Below are 21385 nucleotides of genomic sequence, written 5' to 3'. Positions count from 1 at the left end.
GAAAATGGACAAAGCTGAAAGATCTACACTATTCTATTTTAAAGTTTATGACAAATTCACAATATTCAGACAATGCAATATTTGCAAAGGATAGAGAAATCAGAAAGAAGTGCGTCCAAGTATAGACCTGTACGTATAGAGGCAAATGGTATCCAACAAAGGCAACAAAGCAATTAGACAAAAGAAGTAAAGTCATTTCAAACAATGCTAACAAAATATGTGGATATCTGTATTTTTAAAAATGAATCTTAACACCTAACTCACACCAGTGACAAGGATTAAGTCCCAGTGCATCACGGATCTAAGCATAAAAAACAAAAGCTTCGGTTTCCGCAGAGCTGGAACTCCCGGCTCGGGGTCTCCTCCCTCCGCTGTCACAGAACTGCCCCGGAGCCCGAGGGGAGGGCGGCCTCACTGAGGCTGCCAGCTCTGGAGGGGCCCCAGTGGCCGAAGCCGAGATAGTCCCGGGGACCGCAGGCCGCAATCATCGTACCTGATTTTTGAGAAGATGGCGGAAGCGTAAGACGCAGAGATCACCTTCCTTAGAAATACATCTACACGTGGAACTGCTCCCATAGAACACCCACTGAACGCTGGCAGAAGACCTCAGACCTCCCAAAAGGCAAGAAACCCCCCACGTAACTGGGTAGGGCAAAAGAAAAAAGAATAAACAGAGACAAAAGAATAGGGACGGGACCTGCACCAGTGGGAGGGAGCTGCGAAGGAGGAAAGGTTGCCACACACTAGGAGCCCCTTCACGGGCGCAGACTGCGGGTGGCGGGGGCGGGGGGGGGGGGGGGGAAGCTTTGGAGCCACGGAGAAGAGCACAGCCACAGGGGTGCGGAGGGCAAAGCGGAGAGATTCCCGCACAGAGGATCGGTGCCGACCAACATTCACCAGCCCGAGAGGCTTGTCTGCTCACCCGCCGGGGCGGGCGGGGCTGGGAGCTGAGGCTCGGCTTCGGTCGAGCGCAGGGAGATTGGCGGCGTGAACACAGCCTGAAGGGGTTAGTTCGCCACGGCTAGCCGGGAGGGAGTCCGGGGAAAAGTCTAGAGCTGCCGAAGAGGCAAGAGACTTTTTCTTCCCTCTTTGTTTCCTGGTGCAGGAGGAAAGGGGATTCAGAGCGCCGCTTAAAGCAGCTCCAGAGACGGTCGCGAGCCGTGGCTAACAGCGCGGACCTGAGAGGCGGGCATGAGACGCTAAGGCTGCTGCTGCCGCCACCAAATAGCCTGTGTGCGAGCACAGGTCACTCTCCACACTGTCCATCCCAGGAGCCTGTGCAGCCCGCCACTGCCAGGGTCCCGTGACCCTGGGACAACTTACCCGGGAGAATGCACGGCGCGCCTCAGGCTGGTGCAACGTCACGCCGGCCTCTGCAGCTGCAGGCTCGCCCCGCACTCCGTGCCTCTCCCTCCCCCAGGGCTGAGTGAGCCAGAGCCCCCCAATCAGCGGCTCCTTTAATCCACGCCTGCAGGCGACCCACACGCAGAGGCGGGGCCAAATCCAAAGCTGAGACTTGGGAGCCGGGAGACGAAAAAAGAGAAAGGGAAATCCCTCCCACCAGCCTCAGGAGCAGCGGATTAGCTCCACAATCAACTTGATGTACCCTGCATCTGTGGAATACATGAATAGACAACGAATCATCCCAAATTGAGGAGGTGGGCTTTGGGAGCAAGATAGATCATATTTTACCCTTTTCCTTTCTTTGTGAGTGTGTATGTGTATTCTTCTGTGTGAGATTTTTGTCTGTATAGCTTTGCTTTCACCAATTGTCCTAGGGTTCTGTCCGTCTGGGTTTTTTTTCTTTTCACTTAAAAAATTTTTTATTCTTAATAATTATTTTTTATTTTAATAACTATTTTCTTTTATCTTACCTTATTTTATCCTCTTTCCTTCCTTCCTTCTATTTTTTCTCCCTTTTATTTTGAGCCGTGTGGAGGACAGGCTCTTGGTGCTCCAACCAGGAGTCAGTGCTGTGCCTCTGAAGTGGCAGAGCCAAGTTCAGGACACTGGTCCGCAAGAGACCTCCCAGCTCCACGTAATATCAAATGGCAAAAATCTCCCAGAGATCTCCATCTCAACACCAAGACCAAGCATCACTCAATGACCAGCAAGCTACAGTGCTGGACACCCTATGCCAAACAACTAGCAAGACAGGAACACAGCCCCACCCATTAGCAGAGAGGCTGCCTAAAATCATAATAAGGCCACAGACACCCCAAAACACACCACCAGACATAGAACTGCCCATCAGAAAGACAAGATCCAGCCTCATCCACCACAACACAGGCACTACTCCCCTCCACCAGGAATCCTACACAACCCACTGAACCAACCGTAGCCACTGGGGACAGACACCAAAATCAACGGGAACTACAAACCTGCAGCATGCGAAAAGGAGACCCCAAACACAGTAAGTTAAGCAAAATGAGAACACAGAAAAACACACAGCAGATGAAGGAGCAAGGTAAAAGCCCATGAGACGTAACAAATGAAGAGGAAGTAGGCAGTCTACCTGAAAAACAATTCAGAATAATGATAGTAAAGATGATCCAAAATCTTGGAAATAGAATGGAGAAAATAGAAGAAACGTTTAACAAGGACCTAGAAGAACTAAAGAGCAAACAAACAGAGATAAACAACACAATAAATGAAATTAAAAATTCTCTAGAAGGGATCAATAGCAGAATAACTGAGGCAGAAGAACGGATAAGTGACCTGGAAGATCAAATAGTGGAAATAACTACTGCAGAGCAGAATAAAAAAAAAAGAATGAAAAAGAACTGAAGACAGTCTCAGAGACCTCTGGGACAACATTAAACACACCAACATTCAAATTATAGGGGTTCCAGAAGAAGAAGAGAAAAAGAAAGGGACTGAGAAAATATCTGAAGAAATTATAGTTGAAAACTTCCCTAATATGGGAAAGGAAATAGTTAATCAAGTCCAGGAAGCACAGAGAGTCCAATACAGGATAAATCCAAGGAGAAACACACCAAGACACATATTAATCAAACTATCAAAAATTAAATACAAAGAAAACATTAAAAGCAGCAAGGGGAAAACAACAAATAACACACAAGGGAATCCCCATAAGGTTAACAGCTGATCTTTCAGCAGAAACTCTGCAAGCCAGAAGAGAATGGCAGGAAATATTTAAAGTGATGAAGGAGAAAAACCTGCAACCAAGATTACTGTACCCAGCAACCATCTCACTCAGATTTGATGGAGAAATTAAAACCTTTACAGACAAGCAAAAGCTGAGAGAGTTCAGCACCACCAAACCAGCTTTACAACAAATGCTAAAGGAACTTCTCTAGGCAAGAAACACAAGGAAAAGACCTACAATGACAAACCCAAAACAATTAAGAAAATGGTAACAGGAACATACATATTGATAATTACCTAAATGTAAATGGATTAAATGCTCCCACCAAAAGACACAGATTGGCTGAATGGATACAAAAACAAGACCCATATATATGCTGTCTACAAGAGACCCACTTCAGACCTAGGGACACATACAAACTAAAAGTGAGGGGATGCAAAAAGATATTCCATGCAAATGGAAATCAGAAGAAAGCTGGAGTAGCAATTCTCATATCAGACGAAATAGACTTTAAAATAAAGACTATTACAAGACACAAAGAAGAACACTACATAATGATCAAGGGATCGATCCAAGAAGAAGACATAACAATTGTAAATACAAATGAACCCAACATAGGAGCAAATGAATAGATAAGGCAAATACTAACAGCCATAAAAGGGGAAATTGACAGTAACACAATCATAGCAGGGGACTTCAACACCCCACTTTCACCAATGGACAGATCATCCAAAATGAAAACAAATAAGGAAACACAAGCTTTAAATGATACATTAAACAACATGGACTTAATTGATATTTATAGGACATTCCATCCAAAAACAACAGAATACACATTTTTCTCAAGTGCTCATGGAACATTCTCCAGGATAGATCATATCTTGGGTCACAAATCTAGCCTTGGTAAATTTAAGAAAACTGAAATCATATCAAGTATCTTTTCCAACCACAACGCTATGAGACGAGATATCAGTTACAGAAAAAGATCTGTAAAAAATACAAACACATGGAGGCTAAACAATACACTACTTAATAATGAAGTGATCACGGAAGAAATCAAAGAGGAAATCAAAAAAATATCTAGAAACAAATGACAATGGAGACAATGACAACCCACAACTAATGGGATGCAGCAAAAGCAGTTCTAAGAGGGAATTTTATAGCAATACAATCCTACCTTAAGAAACAGGAACCATCTCAAATAAACAACCTAACCTTACACCTAAAGCATTTAGAGAAAGAAGAACCAAAAAACCGCAAAGTTGGCAGAAGAAAAGAAATCATAAAGGGCAGATCAGAAATAAATGAAAAAGCAATGAAGGAAACGAAAGCAAAGATCAATGAAACTAAAAGCTGGTTCTTTGAGAAGATAAACAAAATTGATAAACCATTAGCCAGACTCATCAAGAAAAAAGGGAGAAGACTAAAATCAATAGAATTGAAATGAAAAGGAGAGGTAACAACTGACACTGCAGAAATACAAAGGATCATGAGAGATTACTACAAGCAACTCTATGCCAATAAAATGCACAACCTAGAAGAAATGGACAAATTCTTAGAAATGCACAACCTGCCGAGACTGAACCAAGAAGAAATAGAAAATATGAACAGACCAATCACAAGCACTGAAATTGAAACTGTGACTAAAAATCTTCCAAGAAACCAAAGCCCAGGACCAGATGGCTTCACAGGCCAATTCTATCAAACATTTAGAGAAGAGCTAACACCTATCCTTCTCAAACTGTTCTAAAATATAGCAGAGGGAGGTCAACACTCCCAGACTCATTCTACGAGGCCACCACCACCCTGATACCAAAACCAGACAAAGATGTCACAAAGAAGGAAAACTACAGGCAATATCACTGATGCACACAGATGCAAAAATCCTCAACAATATACTAGCAAACAGAATCCAACAGCACATTAAAAGGATCATACACCATGAACAAGTGGGGTTTTTTCCAGGAATGCAAGGATTCTTCAATATACGCAAATCAATCAATGTGATACACCATATTAACCAACTGAAGAATAAAAACCATATGATCATCTCAATGGATGCAGAGAAAGCTTTCGACAAAATTCAACACCCATTTATGATAAAAACCCTCCAGAAAGTAGGCATAGAGGGAACTTTCCTCAACATAATCAAAGCCATATATGACAAACCCACAGCCAACGTCATCCTCAATGGTGAAAAACTGAAACCATTTCCACTAAGATCAGGAACGAGACAAGGTTGCCCACTCTCACCACTCTTATTCAACATAGTTTTGGAAGTTTTAGCCACAGCAATCAGAGAAGAAAAAGAAATAAAAGGAATCCAAATTGGAAAAGAAGAAGTAAAGCTGTCCCTGTTTGCAGGTGACATGATACTATACAGAGAGAATCCTAAAGATGCTACCAGAAAACTACTAGAGCTAATCAATGAATTTGGTAAAGCAGCAGGATACAAAATTAATGCACAGAAATCTCTGGCATTCTTATACACTAATGATGAAAAATCTGAAAGTGAAATTAAGAAAACACTCCCGGGCTTCCCCAGTGGCGCAGTGACTGGGAATCTGCCTGCCAGTGTAGGGGACACGGGTTTGAGCCCTGGGCCGGGAAGATCCCACATGCCGATCAGCTGGGCCCATGCACCACAACTGCTGAGCCCGTGCTCTGCAGCAAGAGAGGCCACCACGGTGAGAGGCCCGCACACCGCTACAGAGGGTGGCCCCTGCTCGCTGCAACTAGAGAAAGCCCCCGTGCAGCAACGAGGACCCAACGCAGCCAAAAATAAATAAATAAATAAATTTATATATATAAAAAAAAGAAAACACTCCCATTTACCATTGCAACAAAAAGAATAAAATATCTAGGAATAAACCTACCTAAGGAGACAAAAGACCTGTATGCAGAAAATTATAAGACACTGATGAAAGAAATTAAAGATGATACAAATAGATGGAGAGATATACCATGTTCTTGGATGGGAAGAATCAACATTGTGAAAATGACTCTACTACCCAAAGCAATCTACAGATTCAATGCAATCCCTATCAAACTACCACTGGCATTTTTCACAGAACTAGAACAAAAAATTTCACAATTTGTATGGAAACACAAAATACCCCGAATAGCCAAAGCAATCTTGAGAACGAAAAATGGAGCTGGAGGAATCAGGCTCCCTGACTTCAGACTATACTACAAAGCTACAGTAATCAAGACAGTACGGTACTGGCACAAAAACAGAAATATAGATTAATGGAACAGGATAGAAAGCCAGAGATAAACCCATGCACCTATGGTCACCTTATTTTGATAAAGGAGGCAAGAATATACAAGGGAAGAAAAGACAGCCTCTTCAATAAGTGGTGCTGGGAAAACTGGACAGGTACATGTAAAAGTATGAGATTAGAACACTCCGTAACACGATACACAAAAATAAACTCAATATGGGTTAAAGACCTAAATGTAAGGCCAGACACTATCAAAATCTTAGAGGAAAACATAGGCAGAACACTCCATGACATAAATCACAGCAAGATCCTTTCTGACCCACCTCCTAGAGAAATGCAAATAAAAACAAAAATAAACAAATGGGACCTAATGAAACTTCAAAGCTTTTGCACAGCAAAGGAAACCATAAACAAGACGAAAAGAGAACCCTCAGAATGGGAGAAAATATTTGCCAATGAAGCAACTGACAAAGGATTAATCTCCAAACTTTACAAGCAGCTCATGCAGCTCAATATCAAAAAAAGAAACAACCCAATCCAAAAATGGGCAGAAGACCTAAACAGACATTTCTCCAAAGAAGATATACAGATTGCCAACAAGCACATGAAAGAATGCTCAACATCATTAATCATTAGAGAAATGCAAATCAAAACTACAATGAGATATCATCTCACACCGGTCAGAATGGCCATCATCAAAAAATCTAGAAACAATAAATGCTGGAGAGGGTGTGGAGAAAAGGGAACACTCCTGCATTGTTGGTGGGAATGTAAATTGATACAGCCACTATGGAGAACAGTATGGAGGTTCCTTAAAAAACTACAAATAGAACTACCATACGACCCAGCAATCCCACTACTGGCATATACTCTCAGAAAACCATAATTCAAAAAGAGTCATGTATCAAAATGTTCATTGCAGCTCTGTTTACAATAGCCCGGACATGGAAGCAACCTAAGTGTCCATCAGCAGATGAATGGATAAAGATGTGGCACATATATGCTATGGAATATTACTCAGCCATAAAAAGGAACGAAATTGAGTTATTTGTAGTGAGGTGGATGGACCTAGAATCTGTCATACAGAGTGAAATAAGTCAGAAAGAGAAAAACAAATACCATATGCTAACACATATATATGGAATCTAAGAAGAAGAAAAAAAAAGTTCATGAAGAATCTAGGGGTAGGACAGGAATAAAGACACAGACCTACTAGAGAATGGACTTAAGGATATGGGGAGGGGGAAGGGTAAACTGTGACAAAGCAAGAGAGTGGCATGGACATATATACACTACCAAACGTAAATAGATAGCTAGTGGGAAGCAGCCGCATAGCACAGGGAGATCAGCTGGGTGGTTTGTGACCACCTAGAGGGTGGGATAGGGAGGGTGGGAGGGAGGGAGATGCAAGAGGGAAGAGATATGGGAACATATGTATATGTATAACTGATTTACTTTGTTATAAAGCAGAAACTAACACACCATTGTAAAACAATTATACTCCAATAAGATGTTAAAAAAAATCATGGAAAAAAACCCAAAAGCTTCTAGAGCACGAGTCAAAATAATATTGTCGTCAACATAGGGTAGGCAAGATTTTTAGAACACAGAAAGCACTGATTGTGAAATCAATACAATTTCATCAATATTAAAATGCCTCTGCTTATCAAAAGACAACATTATTCCAAATGAAAAGGCAAACCAATAATGGAAAAAAATCTGCAACACATATTTGACGAGACTTTTGTTAAAAATATATAATACAACTCAAAAGGAAAACTAGTTACTTCTCTCAAATAGACAAAAGAATTTAATAGCCATAAATGAACAATAGGTAGATGAAACGTGCTCAACATCTTTTATCATCAAGGAAATGAAGATTAAAGCACAATGAGTCTTTAACCTCTTTGGTTAAATTTATTCCTAGGTATAATATTTTATTCTTTTTGATGTGATTTTAGACAGGATTGTTTTCTTGCTTTTTCTTTCTGACAGTTAATTGTGTATAGAAAAGCAACAGATTTCTGTATATTAATTTTGTATCCTGCAACTTTACTGAATTCATTTATATGTTATAATAGTTTTTTAGTGGAGACTTTAGGGTTTTCTACATATAGTATCATGTCATCTGCAAACAGTGACCATTTACTTCTTCCTTTGGTAAATCACTGTACACTACCAGTGGGAACGTAAACTGGTGCAGCCACTATGGAAAACAGTACGGAGGTCCCTCAAAAAACTAAAAGTAGAAGTACCATATTATCCAGCCATCCCATTCCTGGGCATGTATCCAAAGAAAATGAAAATAATTTAAAAAGTTACATGCACCTCAACGTTTACAGCAGCATTATTTACAATAACCAAGATGTGGAAGCAACCTCAGAGTCCACTGATGGATGAACGGATGAAGAAGATGTGATATATATATATATATATATACACACACACACACAATGGAATATTACTCAGCCATAAAAAAATAATGAAATTCTGCCACTTGCAACAATGTGGATGAACCTAGAGAGTATTATGTTAACTGAAGTAAATCAGACAAAGAAACATTCTGTATGTCACTTATATGTGGAATCTAAAAAGAAACAAACAAGTGTAATAACAAAGCAGCAACAGACAGATATAGAGAACAAACTAGTGATTACTAGTGGGGAGAGGGGATGAGGGAAGGGCAAGATAGGGTATGGAAGTAAGAGATACAAACTACTATGTATAAAATAAATAAGCAACAAGGATATATTATACAACACAGGGAAATACAGCCATTATTTTACTTTATTTGATTTATTTTTTAACTAATTATTTTATTTTTTGGCTGTGTCAGGTCTTAGTTGTGGCATGCGGCCTCTTCGTTGCAGCATGAGGGCTCCTCTCTAGTTGCAGCATGCGGGTTTCTCTCTAGTTGTGGCGTGCGGGTTTTTCTCTGTCTAGTTGTAGTGTGCGGGCTCCAGAGCGCTGGGTTCTGTAGTTTACAGCACGTGGGCTCTCTAGTTGAGGCGCCCGGGCTTAGTTGCCCCACAGCATGTGGGATCTTAGTTCCCTGACAAGGCATCGAACCCACGTCCCCTGCATTGGAAGGCGGATTCTTTACCACTGGATCACCAGGGAAGTCCCACAGCCATTATTTTACAGAAACTTTAAATGGAGTATAATCCATAAAATATTGATTCACTATGTTGTACACCTGACACTAATATAATATTGTAAATCAACTATACTTCAGTAAAAATATAAAGATACCATCACATATCCATGACAAGGGCTAAAATTTAAAAGACTAACAGTTCTAAATATTGGCAAGGATGTCAATCGACAAAAATTCTCATATATCACTGGGTGGAAGTGTAAAATAGAGCGGCTACTTTGGAAAACACAATGGCCATTTCTTATAAAGTTAAACATACATTTATCATAAGGTCCAACAATTCCACTCCTATATATTTATTCAAGAAAAATAAAAGCATATGCCCATAGTAATGACTTGCACATGAATGTTCATAGTAGCTTAATTCATAATAGCTAAAAACTAGAAACCACCCAAAAGTCTACAACAGGAGGATAAAGTATGTGTATTCACACACTGAACTACTACTCAGCAATGTAAAGTAATGAACTATTAATACATACAAAGACATAAATGAATCTCAAAAACATACTCTGAATTTAGATGTGAAAGAGTATGTACTTCAGGTTCATTCATGTGAAGTCCATAACCAGCAAAACTAATCTGACCATTTCAATGCAAATTCCCTATTAAAATCTCAGCTGGCCTTTTTTTTTTTTTCACAAAAAGTTAACAAATTGACCCTAAAATTCATATCAAAATGCAGAAGTCCTAGAATAGTCAAAGCAATCTTGAAAAAGAAGAATGAGGTTGGAAGGTACACAATTCCCAATTTCAAAACTTAATGCACGGTAGCTCTTGCGTTACTTGATTACTCCAGTAATCCAGACAGCATTGTACTGGCAGAAGGACAACCATATAGATCACTGGAATAGAACTGAAAGTCCATGCTAATGGGTATAGGGTTTCTTTTGGGGACGACACCTGAAACTAACACAACATGGTAAATCAACTATACTTACTCCAATAAAACTTTTTTAAAAAGTCAGGCAGGGATGATGTTTGCACAACTCTTTGAACCTACTAAAAACACTGAATTGTCCACTGTAAAAGGGTGAATGTTATGGTATGTGAATTATATGTCAATAAAGCTGTTATTAAAAACATCAAAAAGAAAAAAGAACCGAAAGACCAAAACGAACCTCCACATTCATGTCAAATGATTTTCAACAAGGGTGCAAAACAATTCAATGGGGGAAAGAATGATCTTTTCAACAAATGGTGATACGACAACTGGATAGCCACGTGCACAAGAATTTAAGTTGGACCCCGTTCTCAAACAACACATACCAACAAAAAAAACCTCAAAATGCATCACAGACCTAAATATAAGAGCTAGAACTAGCTCTTAGAAGAAAATCTTCATGGCCTTGGGTTAGGCAAAACCTTCTTAGATACGACACCAAAAGTGACAAAAGAAAAAAACAGAGTTCTTCAAAATCAAAACCTTTGTGTTTTAAAGGGCACTGTCCACGAAGAAAGTGAAAGAACCTAACAGAATGGGAGAAAGCATTTGCAAATCATGTATCTAATAATGGACTGACAGGTCCACGAGAAGAACTGCACAAGGATTTCACAGCTGCCTTATTTGTAATAGACCAAATTAAAACAATCCATATATCTGTCAAAAGGAAACTGGATAAACAAATTGTGATATATTTATACAATGAAACACCATTCGACTATTAAAAAAAAACCCAGAACACAAGGAAAACCTACTGAAACACACAATACATGAAGAATCTCAAAAACATTATGCTGAAGGAAAGAAGCCAGACACAAAAGAATATATACTGTATGACAGCATATATATAAAATTCAGGAACATGCAACTAATACACAAAATATCTGAGCTGTACCAATGTTTGTTCCTGCAAGAGTTGGGGTGGGGGGCGACTGAGAAGGGTGAAGAAGGAATTTTCTGTGATAATAAAAATATCCTGTATTTTCAGTATTCCTATGTGGAGTGTTGGTTTCACGGGGGAAGACATCTTTGTAAACTCATCAAATTGGATAATTATGATGTGTGTTTCACTGTATGTAAAATTTCACTTCAAATTTTTTTTTCTTTTTTCGGTACGCGGTCCTCTCACCGTTGTGGCCTCTCCCGTTGCGGAGCACAGGCTCCGGACGCGCAGGCTCAGCGCCCATGGCTCACGGGCCCAGCCGCTCCGCGGCATGTGGGATCTTCCCGGACCGGGGCACGAACCCGTGTCCCCTGCATCGGCAGGCGGACTCTCAACCACCGCGCCACCAGGGAAGCCCCACTTCAAATTTTTTAAGTACAAAAAGGGGAAGGGCCTTGCTTCATGGTGTCCTACACCTCCCTGTCCCCTTTTCTTTTCTTTTTTAAAAAGATTTATTTTATTTTTATTTATTTTGGGATGCATTGGGTCTTTGTTGCTATGCGCGAGTTTTCTCTAGTTGCGGCGAGTGGGGGCTACTCTTCATTGCGGTGCACAGGCCTCTCATTGTGGTGGCTTCTCTTGTTGTGGAGCATGGGCTTCAGTAGTTGTGGCACGTGGGCTCTAGAGTGCAGGCTCAGTAGTTGTGACGCACGGGCTTAGCTGCTCCGCAGCAGGTGGGATCTTCCAGGACCAGGGTTCAAACCCATGTCCCCTGCATTGGCAGGAGGATTCACTGCGCCACCAGGGAAGGCCCCTGTCCCCTTTTCAAACACAAAACACAGAGGCAAAGAAGGCCATTCCAGCCACGAGAAGGACTATGGAACTCTTTGTGCCTAAGTAATTAAGCAGTCTCCTAAAACTCCCACCTTATTTGAAACTGGAACAAATTCTGAATAGTTCCCAAGTTTCCTGGTAGAATGGTGTCTCTCATCTCTAGTATCTGACTTGCAATAAAAGGAAGGCGTAGATTTTAACCTAAATCTTCTGTGGACTAGACCTGAGGTTAGCAAGAGGTGAATTTGTGATTAAGAATACTCTCTTCAGGAACACTATTTCTACTTGAAAGAATCCTAGGAAAATCTTAAGAGGCTCTAGATGGATCCAACTTTTAAAACATAGCTATGTTTTTAGCTACAATTCTGGCAATTCCTAGAATTTTAAGCCTTTATATCATGTCTGTTGCAATAAAAAAAAGGGTGCTTAATTTACTATCTCAGTTTATGTAACTTTTGCTCAACAGAAGTAAAGGCTTTTTAGCTATCTATTCTCCATTTTTCCCTTCACAGTTTATGGCCCTGGTGTCATGTGGAGACATGACTTAACTATGCCCTGATCATAAAAACAACTTATATTTTCTAATAGTTTCCTCTGAGAAATCTAATATTTTCTTCTAATGTCTCCTATCTTCTCTTCTGATGGTATTACAGATTTGATTTATTTTTTATTTTTGTAATTTTTTAACTTTACTGAGGAATAACTGGTATCTACTTAAACTGTACAGTGTGATGATTTGATACATATATTTACATTTGATACATTATACAAGATCAAGATAATGAACACATCCGTCACCTCACATAGTTAACTTTATTTTTTTTGCTGAAGTATAGTTGCTGTACGATATTATATAAGTTACAGGTGTACAATATAGTGACTCACATTGTTAAAGGTTATATACCTTATTTGTAGTTATTATAAAATGTTGGTTATATTCCCTGTGTTGTACAACATGTCCTTGCAGCTTATTTTATACTTAATAGTTTATATCTCTTACACCCTTAACCCTATATTTATTTTTTAATTTCAAAATTTTCATTTACATTTACTTAATATTGTTAATAATAAAATATTTTTAAAATTCAGAAAATATTTCAGAAATACAAGATGTCACTTAACTTTATCCAAATTTTTTAAACATTTTATGATATTTGCTTCATTAAAAAATTAAATGAGTGGATATAATTTAAGAACTTCCCCCTCCGCAGAAGTATTCATTATGCTCAACTCGGTGTGTGCTGTTCCTATACATATTAGATTTCTTCTACTTGTATATCAATAATCAATGCAGTGTTTTTGAGATTTGTCCGTGTTGGTACATGCAGATATAGTTCATTTTAATTGCTTCATATTATTTTACCGTCTGAAGAAGTCAGTTGCCTCATCTAATCTCCTCCTGCGGGACTCTGAGACGGTTTTGACTTTTTCATCATCAGAAACAGTGCTAAAGTGCATATCTTCACATGAGTCTCTTTGCATATATGTTAGTTTCTCTAGGTTCAAAGCACTGAAGTAGAATTCCTAGATCGCAGGCTGTGTTGCACATTCTTCTTTCTAGGTAACACGAAATGGGCTTCCTAAATGTTTACGTCAGTTATACTACTACCAACTATGCAGAAGAGTTCCAGTTTCCACATATGCTTGCCTACGGGCATTCTCAGACTTCTAAAATTGTTTCAAAATAGATAGGCATGAGATGTTATCCCAGTGATGTTTTCATCTATATTCTGCATTTTTCTGAACAAGAAAAATTTTAACGGTCATGGTACTTTCCTATTGGTTTGCCTTGCAAATCTCTTATACCAGCCAGGAGCTCACTCTTTCACTTTGCTAATGATCTCTTTTTCTTTTCTTTTTTTTTGAACAAAGGTTTTAATTCCTAACGTACTAAGATTTATCAATCTTTCTCTTTATTCCTTGTACATTTTATCTTCCTTCCTTTATTTTTTTCCCTTTATTTTTTAAAATAAAATCCTCCCCTATTTCAACATTATAAGGAGATTTCCTTATATTTACTTCTAAAAATCTTAAAACGTTGCTTTCAGTTTTTGATTCGTTCAAAATTTACTTCTGTGCATTGTACCTGGTAGCAATGAAATTGTGTAATTTACTCTATAAATTGTCACAGTGGCCTTTTTCAATTGTCCATTCTTTCCTCACTGAATTGTAATTCTACTTCCATTATAGATTCCTATTTACATGTGGCCTACTCAAGGCTCTGCATTCTGTTCTACCGGTTTATTTGGATATCTCTGCCCAGCACTACACCGATTCAACTGCTTTAGCTTTATGATAAATCTTCATGTGGGATAGGATACAACACCTCCTGTTATTTTTTCCTTAAAATCATATCATCTATACCTAAACCTACATTTTTGGGACTTCCCTGGTGACACAGTGGTTAAGAATCTGCCTGCCATTGCAGGGGACATGGGTTCAAGCCCTGATCTGGGAAGATCCCACATGCCGCGGAGCAACTAAGCCCATGCGCCACAACTACCGAACCTGCGCTCTAGAGTCCACGAGCCACAACTACTGAGCCTGCGCACCACAACTACTGAAGCGCCCGCGCCTAGAGCCCATGCTCCGCAACAAGAGAAGCCACCGCAATGAGAAGCCCGCACACCGCAACGAGGAGTAGCCCCCGCTCGCTGCGAGTAGAGAAAGCCCACGCACAGCAACAGACCCAACACAGCCAAAAATAAATAAATTTTAAAAATAAATTTATTTTAAAAAACCCTACATTTTAAATATTAATATTAGATTAGCTTTTTGTATTCTGTGAAAACCCCTTTGGGATTCTGATTAGAATTACATGCAATATATAAATCACTTTGGGGTAAGTGGATACCTTTATGGTACTGAGTCTTCCCTTCCAAGAATATATGGCCCATCTCTCCACTAATTTCTCTCTCCTCTTTTATACTCTTTAACAATTGCTCCATCGATATCTTACGTATTCCTTTTTAGATTTATTCTTAGATACCTTTAAAAAAAACGATTGTAGGGCTTCCCTGGTGGCGCAGTGGTTGAGAGTCCACCTGTCGAGGCAGGGGACATGGGTTTGTGCCCCGGTCCGGGAAGATCCCGCATGCCGCGGAGCGGCTAGGCCCGTGAGCCATGGCCGCTGAGCCTGCGCGTCCGGAGCCTGTGCTCCGCAGCATGAGAGGCCGCAACAGTGAGACGCCCGCGTACCGCAAAAAAAAAAAAAAAAAAAACTATTTTAAGTACTGTCTTTTAAAACTACCCTAAGAGTTGATGATGGATATGTAGGATTTCTATTAACTTCTGTATATTCATCTTATACCCAGCAATCTTCTAAAAGTTTGTCGAAACTTTCTATTTAGATGATCGTCATTTGCAAATAATACAAACTGCTTTTTCCCCAACCCTTATATCACTTACTTATCGTAGGCTAGTTAGGACCAGAAGTATAAAAATAAATAGCAGCACTGACAGGCAGCATCCTGGTCTGGTTATGGATTTTAAAAGGAACGCTTCTACCATTTCACCATTAAGCACAATTTTTACTAAAGATTTTCCACGGACACCTTTTATCAATTTAAGAAACCATCCTTTTGTTCTTGGCTGACTACATTTTTTTTTTAATTACTGTGAATTGGTATTGAATTTTATCAAACGTTTTACTCTGTATCTGTTGAGTTTCTGTTCTGTGTTTAATCTATAACTGCTGTCAATTATTTTAATCGAGTTTCTTTTTTAAAAAAATATTTATTTGGCTGTGCCAGGTCTTAGTTGCAGCACACGGGATCTTCGTTGCTGTGTGTGTGATCTTTAGCTGTGGCACATGGGATCTTAGCTGTGGCATGTGGCATCTAACTCCCTGACCAGGGATTGAACCTGGGCCCCCTGCATTGGGAGCATGGAGTCTTAACCACTGGACCACCAGGGAAGCCCCCTCGATTTTCTAATAATGTCAAGCAATCATTGCATTCCTGGAATAAATCCCACTTTAAATAAGCCTCATAAAAGTGAGTTGGCACCTAGCACCCAGATCTTAGTTTCAAATACCCTTGTCCATTAAATAAAACCAGTGCTCCTTAGAGAAATGGCTGATTCTAAGACTGCGGGAGGGAAATATACAAGATGAGCCTGAAGTATCTTGTAGAACTAGAAAGTAAGAAAGTGCTCAGAAGAAAGAGAAAAGAAAAGAACAGGCAAGGCGAGGAGAGGAAAACAAACAAAAACAAGGACGACAGTGTGTGAGAGGGACAAGATTGCCAACTATAAGGGCTCCTAATGGCCAAAGCTGAACAAATAGAGCAACAAAATTACATGGTTTATGTTGGTTTATAACCCGAAGTATAAAAGTAAATATCAATGCATTCATAGTAATATAAATGATCGAATAAATCAACAGGAAAGAACAAACAAATCTCCCACGTGGAAGAATTCAAAATAATTTACATAGATACTAGCACGCTCAGGAGGAAGAGCACGACTGCACACTCCTTAAGCGTGGGCCATGCAGAGCGACTTCCCTCCAAAGAGGATGGTATGGAAGGGGGTGGTGGGAGAGACACTTCACAGTGGAAACCTGACAAATACTACCTCAGCCACGTGGTCAAGGTTCACCTAAATAATGATGAGTTATAGTGATAATACGCAACCTTGATACGATGTGATGAGAACGGCACTTTAACTTGTGGCCTCCCTACCCCAAATCTATCCCAGTCTAATCATGAGAAAAACAGCAGACAAATCTCACTGAGACAAATGTCCCAAAATAGCTAACCAGGACTCCTCAAAATGGTCAAGGTCAGCAAAAACAAGGGAAGTCTCAGAATCTGCCACAACCAAGAAGAGCGTAAGGAGACAAGATGAGAAAATGTAATGGTTATCCTGGATAGGATCCTGACACAGAGCAAGGACATGAGGTGAAACGGTGGGAATGGGAACAATGAATGGACTTTAGTTAATAATAATGTATCGATATTGGTTCCTTAGTTATGACAAATGCACCATACAACAATAAGACGTTAATAATTGGGAAACTGGGTATGAGGCATACAGGAGATCTCTCTACTGTCCGTGCAATTGTTTGGTAAATGGATAACTTTTCTCCAATGAAAAGTTTAGCTTTTATTTTTTAAACAGTGAGTTGGGGATACTTCTTTCATCTTCTTTCAGCACCAATTTGTATAAAATATTATCTCCTTCACTACAGGTTTGGTTGAACTCCTCTGTAAAATCATCAGAGCCTGGCAGCTTTCCAGGGGAGGAGGGGGTTAAGAAACTTTTTATCATGAAACATTTTAAACATTTGTAAAAGTAGAAAAATGTATAATAAACAGTCAACTTCAACAATTGTCAAATATCGCCAATTTTGATTCACCTACACGTCCAGCTATTCTCCCCTTTCAGTATTATCTGAAGTAAACCCAGACATCACAGTATTTCACTGGCAAATATTTCTCTGCATATCTCTAAACAGTAAGAACTCTTTTGAAACACACGACCATAATATCAAGTTTATATCTATATATTGACAATAATTCTTCATGTCAAATACCCAGTTAGTGGTCACAAGTCTAATTGTCTTATAATTTTTATGCGTATGTGGATAAATTAATGTTGCTGAAAACTGCACTAGTTTTTCATTTTGTACTTCATTGGTTTCTGGTTTTTATTTCATTATTTCTTTTCTCTCTTTATGTTTATTATTCTTTATTGCTGCTTGAGTCAAATGACTGATTAATTTATAATATTTTCTTTTTCTATTACGTACATTTAAAGGTGTATATCTCACCATACGTTTTGATTTAATTACACTGCCTAAGTTTGTGTAAATGGAGTGTTTTCATTTTCATTCAGCTTAAATATTTTTAATTTCTCTTATAATTTATTTGCTTAAAAGTGAATAAAAAATATATATATCAGAATCACTTTGCTGTACCCCTAAAAATAACATAATATTGTGAATCAACTGTACTTCAAAAAAATTTTTAAGCGACTAACAAAAGATTTTATTAAAAATGTCAAAGTTATTCTGTTTTGAGGGATTATTATTGATTTCTGGTATTACTGACTGTGAACAGAGATCATGAAAAGTATGACTTTGATGTATTTGTGCAATAAGTATTTTACAGTATAAATTTTATGAAAGCAATGACTTCATTTTATTCTCTCTTGGATAAGCTGAACAGATAAATGAACAAAATAATACGCAGGGCCTATTTCCAAAGTTTAGCACATATACAGAAACATGTCCTAAAGTTTGGCATCTACCGTTCTAAACTCTTTGAAGGACATGTCTACTTGGCTTTTTAACTTATGAAGTTGGCTGTTGTGAACAAGAAAAAAACACCCCTGGTTCTATTTCCAGAGATGTATTATGGCTATATTTCAGCTAATGATAAACACTGTGAATGGTGTGTTGTCCAAGATGCTTCTCTTCTTTGGATGATACTTTAAACTCAACTGCCATGACCGCTGCTAACATTAATATGTTAATACAAGGAGACACGTCCAAGCTTCCCATGAGACTATAACCAAGTTTTCCCCAAATCGGTTGATTTACATACACTAATAACAAATGATCAGAAGGAGAAATTAAGAAAACAATCCAATTACATCAAAAATAATAAAATACCTAAGAACGAGTTTAACCAAATGTAACTCTAAGACAGTGATGACAGAAATTGAAGAAAAAACAAATAAATGGAAAGACATTCTGTGCTCATGGCTTGGAAGAGTTAATATTGTTAAAATATACATACTACCCAAAGCAATCTACACATTCAATGCAATTTCCATCAAAATCCCAATGGTATTTTTCATAGAAATAGAACAAGCAATCCTAAAATATGTATGAAACCACAAAAAAAAATGTGAATAGTCAAAGCAATCTTGAGAAAGAAGAACAAAGCTGGACACATCATGCTTCCTGATTTCAAACCGTATTACAAAACTATAGTAATCAAAAAAGTATGGTGTTGGCATAAAAACAGACACATAGATCAATGGAACAGAATAGAGAGCTTAGAAATATAGCCACATATATATGGTCACTTAATCTATGACAAAGGAGGCAAGAATACACAATGAGGAAAAAACAGTCTCTTTAATAAATGGTGTTGGGAAAACTGGACAGTCACAAGCAAAAGAATGAAATTGGACCACTATCTTACACTATACACAAAAATTTAACTCAAAATGGATTAAAGACTTGAACATAAGACCTGAAACCATAAAACTCACAGAAGGAAACACAGGCAGTAAGCTGCTTGAGATCAATCTTGGTGATGATTTTTTGGATTTGACACCAAAAGCAAAGGCAACAAAAAGAAAAATAAATAAAGGGGACTACATCAAACTAAACAGCTTCTGCACAGCAAAGGAAACCATCAACAAAATGAAAAGGTAACCTACTAAATGGGGGAAAATATTTGCAATCATATATATGTTAAGGAGTTAATATGCAAAATATGTAAAGAACTCGTATAAGTCAGCAGCAAAACAAACAAACAATTCAATTCAGAAATAGGCAGAAAATCTGAATACAGGCATAGCTTGTTTTTTTGTGCTTACTTTACTGTGTTTCATGTTTGTGTTTTTTACAAATTGAAGGTCTGTGGCAATCCTGTGTTGTCAGATTATGGCTAACATATTTTAGCAGTAATGTACTTTTTAAATTAAGGTATGTATTTTAAAAAATACATAACGCTATTGCACACTTAACAGACTACAGTGCAGTGTGAACATAACTTTTATACGCACTGGGAAACCAAACAATTCACGTGACTCACTTTATTGTGATATCCGCTTTTTTGCAATGGTCTGGAACCAGACCTACAATATCTCCAAGGGACATCTGTAGACCTTTTCCCAAAGAAGACATATAGATGGGCAACGGGTACATGAAAAGGTACTTAATATAACTAATCACTCAGTAAGTGCAAATCAAAATCACAATATGATATCATCTCATACCTGTTGGAATGACTATTAACAAAAAGACAAGAAGTAGGTGTTGGCTAGGATGTGGAGAAAAGGGAACCCTTGTGTACTATCGATGGGAATGTAAATTGGTAAAGACTCTATGGAAAACGATATGGAGGTTTCTTAAAAAATTTAAAACAGAACTACCATATGATCCAGCAATTCCACTTCTGGGTATTTATCCAAAGGAAATAAAATCACTGCCTTGAAAAGATATATGTACCTCCATGTTTGTTTCCACATTATTTACAATAGGTAAGACATGGAAATAATCTAAGTGTCCACTGATGGATGAATGGATAAAGGAAGTCTAGTATATAGTATATACAACGCAATATTATTCAGCCATTAAAAAGAAGGAAATGCTGTCATTTGCAACAATGGATGGACTTGGAGGGCATTATGCTAAGTGAAATAAGTGAGACTGAGAAAGACAAATACCACGTGATCTCACTTAGATGTGGAATCTTAAAAAAAAAAAAAGACAAACTCATAGATACAAAGACAGAGGCAGGGAGAGGGGAGGGGTGGGCAAAGTGGGTAAAGGGGGTCAAACGGTACAAATTTCCAGTTATAAAGTAAGTCCTGGGGATGTAATATATTGCATGGTGACTATAGTTAATAATACTGTATTTTATATTTGAAAGTTGCTAAGAGAGTAGTAGATCTTAAAATTTCTCATCACAAGAAAATCAGTTTGTAAGTGTGTGGCGAAGGATATTAGCTAGACCTACTGTGGTGATCATTTCGCAAAATACAGGTAGCCCCCGCGTTTTAAAAGTGTGCTTTGCACGGCTTCACTTTTATGAAAGACCTACATCTGTCCTTTTCTTCACTAACCAAAAGAAATCCAAAGCATATGTTTACTATTACAAAAAAAGGTAACTGTGTCTCGCTTTACATCATCTCAGCTTACCAAAGGTTTCATAGGAACGCTCTCTTTTCAGATAGCAGGGGAAACCTGTATACATATATTGAACCATTATGTTGTATACCTCAAATTAATATAATGATATATGTCAATTTTATCTCAAAAAAAAAGGAAACACAAAAATAGGTTATAGGTTAGTTCACCCTGTAATCCTAACCCTCCTCCTTTGACTACGAGCAGTTAGAAAATCAGTTGTATCACCCACTGCGCTGTGAAACAAAACTAAACACCTGTCCCCAAGAAATCTAGCAGTAGGAATTGACATGTTTAGGTACTACAGCTTCAGGCCCCCTTACTTCTGGGTTTCCAAACTCTGAATCTCCCTTCTCGGCTGCCCTC

At 38.6% G+C, this 21385-nt stretch overlaps 1 protein-coding gene and 1 non-coding gene across 9 annotated transcripts in view; both read right to left on the bottom strand.

The window, feature by feature from the left end:
* Positions 1-21385, bottom strand: part of NCKAP5 (NCK associated protein 5) — a 992075-nt gene that overhangs the window by 541881 nt on the left and 428809 nt on the right. The gene's annotated exons all lie outside the window — the stretch shown is intronic.
* TRNAW-CCA lies at positions 15994-16066 on the bottom strand. Its single transcript has one exon. It is a non-coding gene; the product is annotated as a tRNA-Trp (tRNA).

The sequence above is a fragment of the Phocoena sinus genome, chromosome 7 (assembly GCF_008692025.1).
Source record: "Phocoena sinus isolate mPhoSin1 chromosome 7, mPhoSin1.pri, whole genome shotgun sequence".
NCBI lineage: Eukaryota > Metazoa > Chordata > Mammalia > Artiodactyla > Phocoenidae > Phocoena > Phocoena sinus.
The sequence above is the reverse complement of the archived record's forward strand: the minus strand, read 5'-3'. Positions and strand labels throughout refer to the sequence as shown.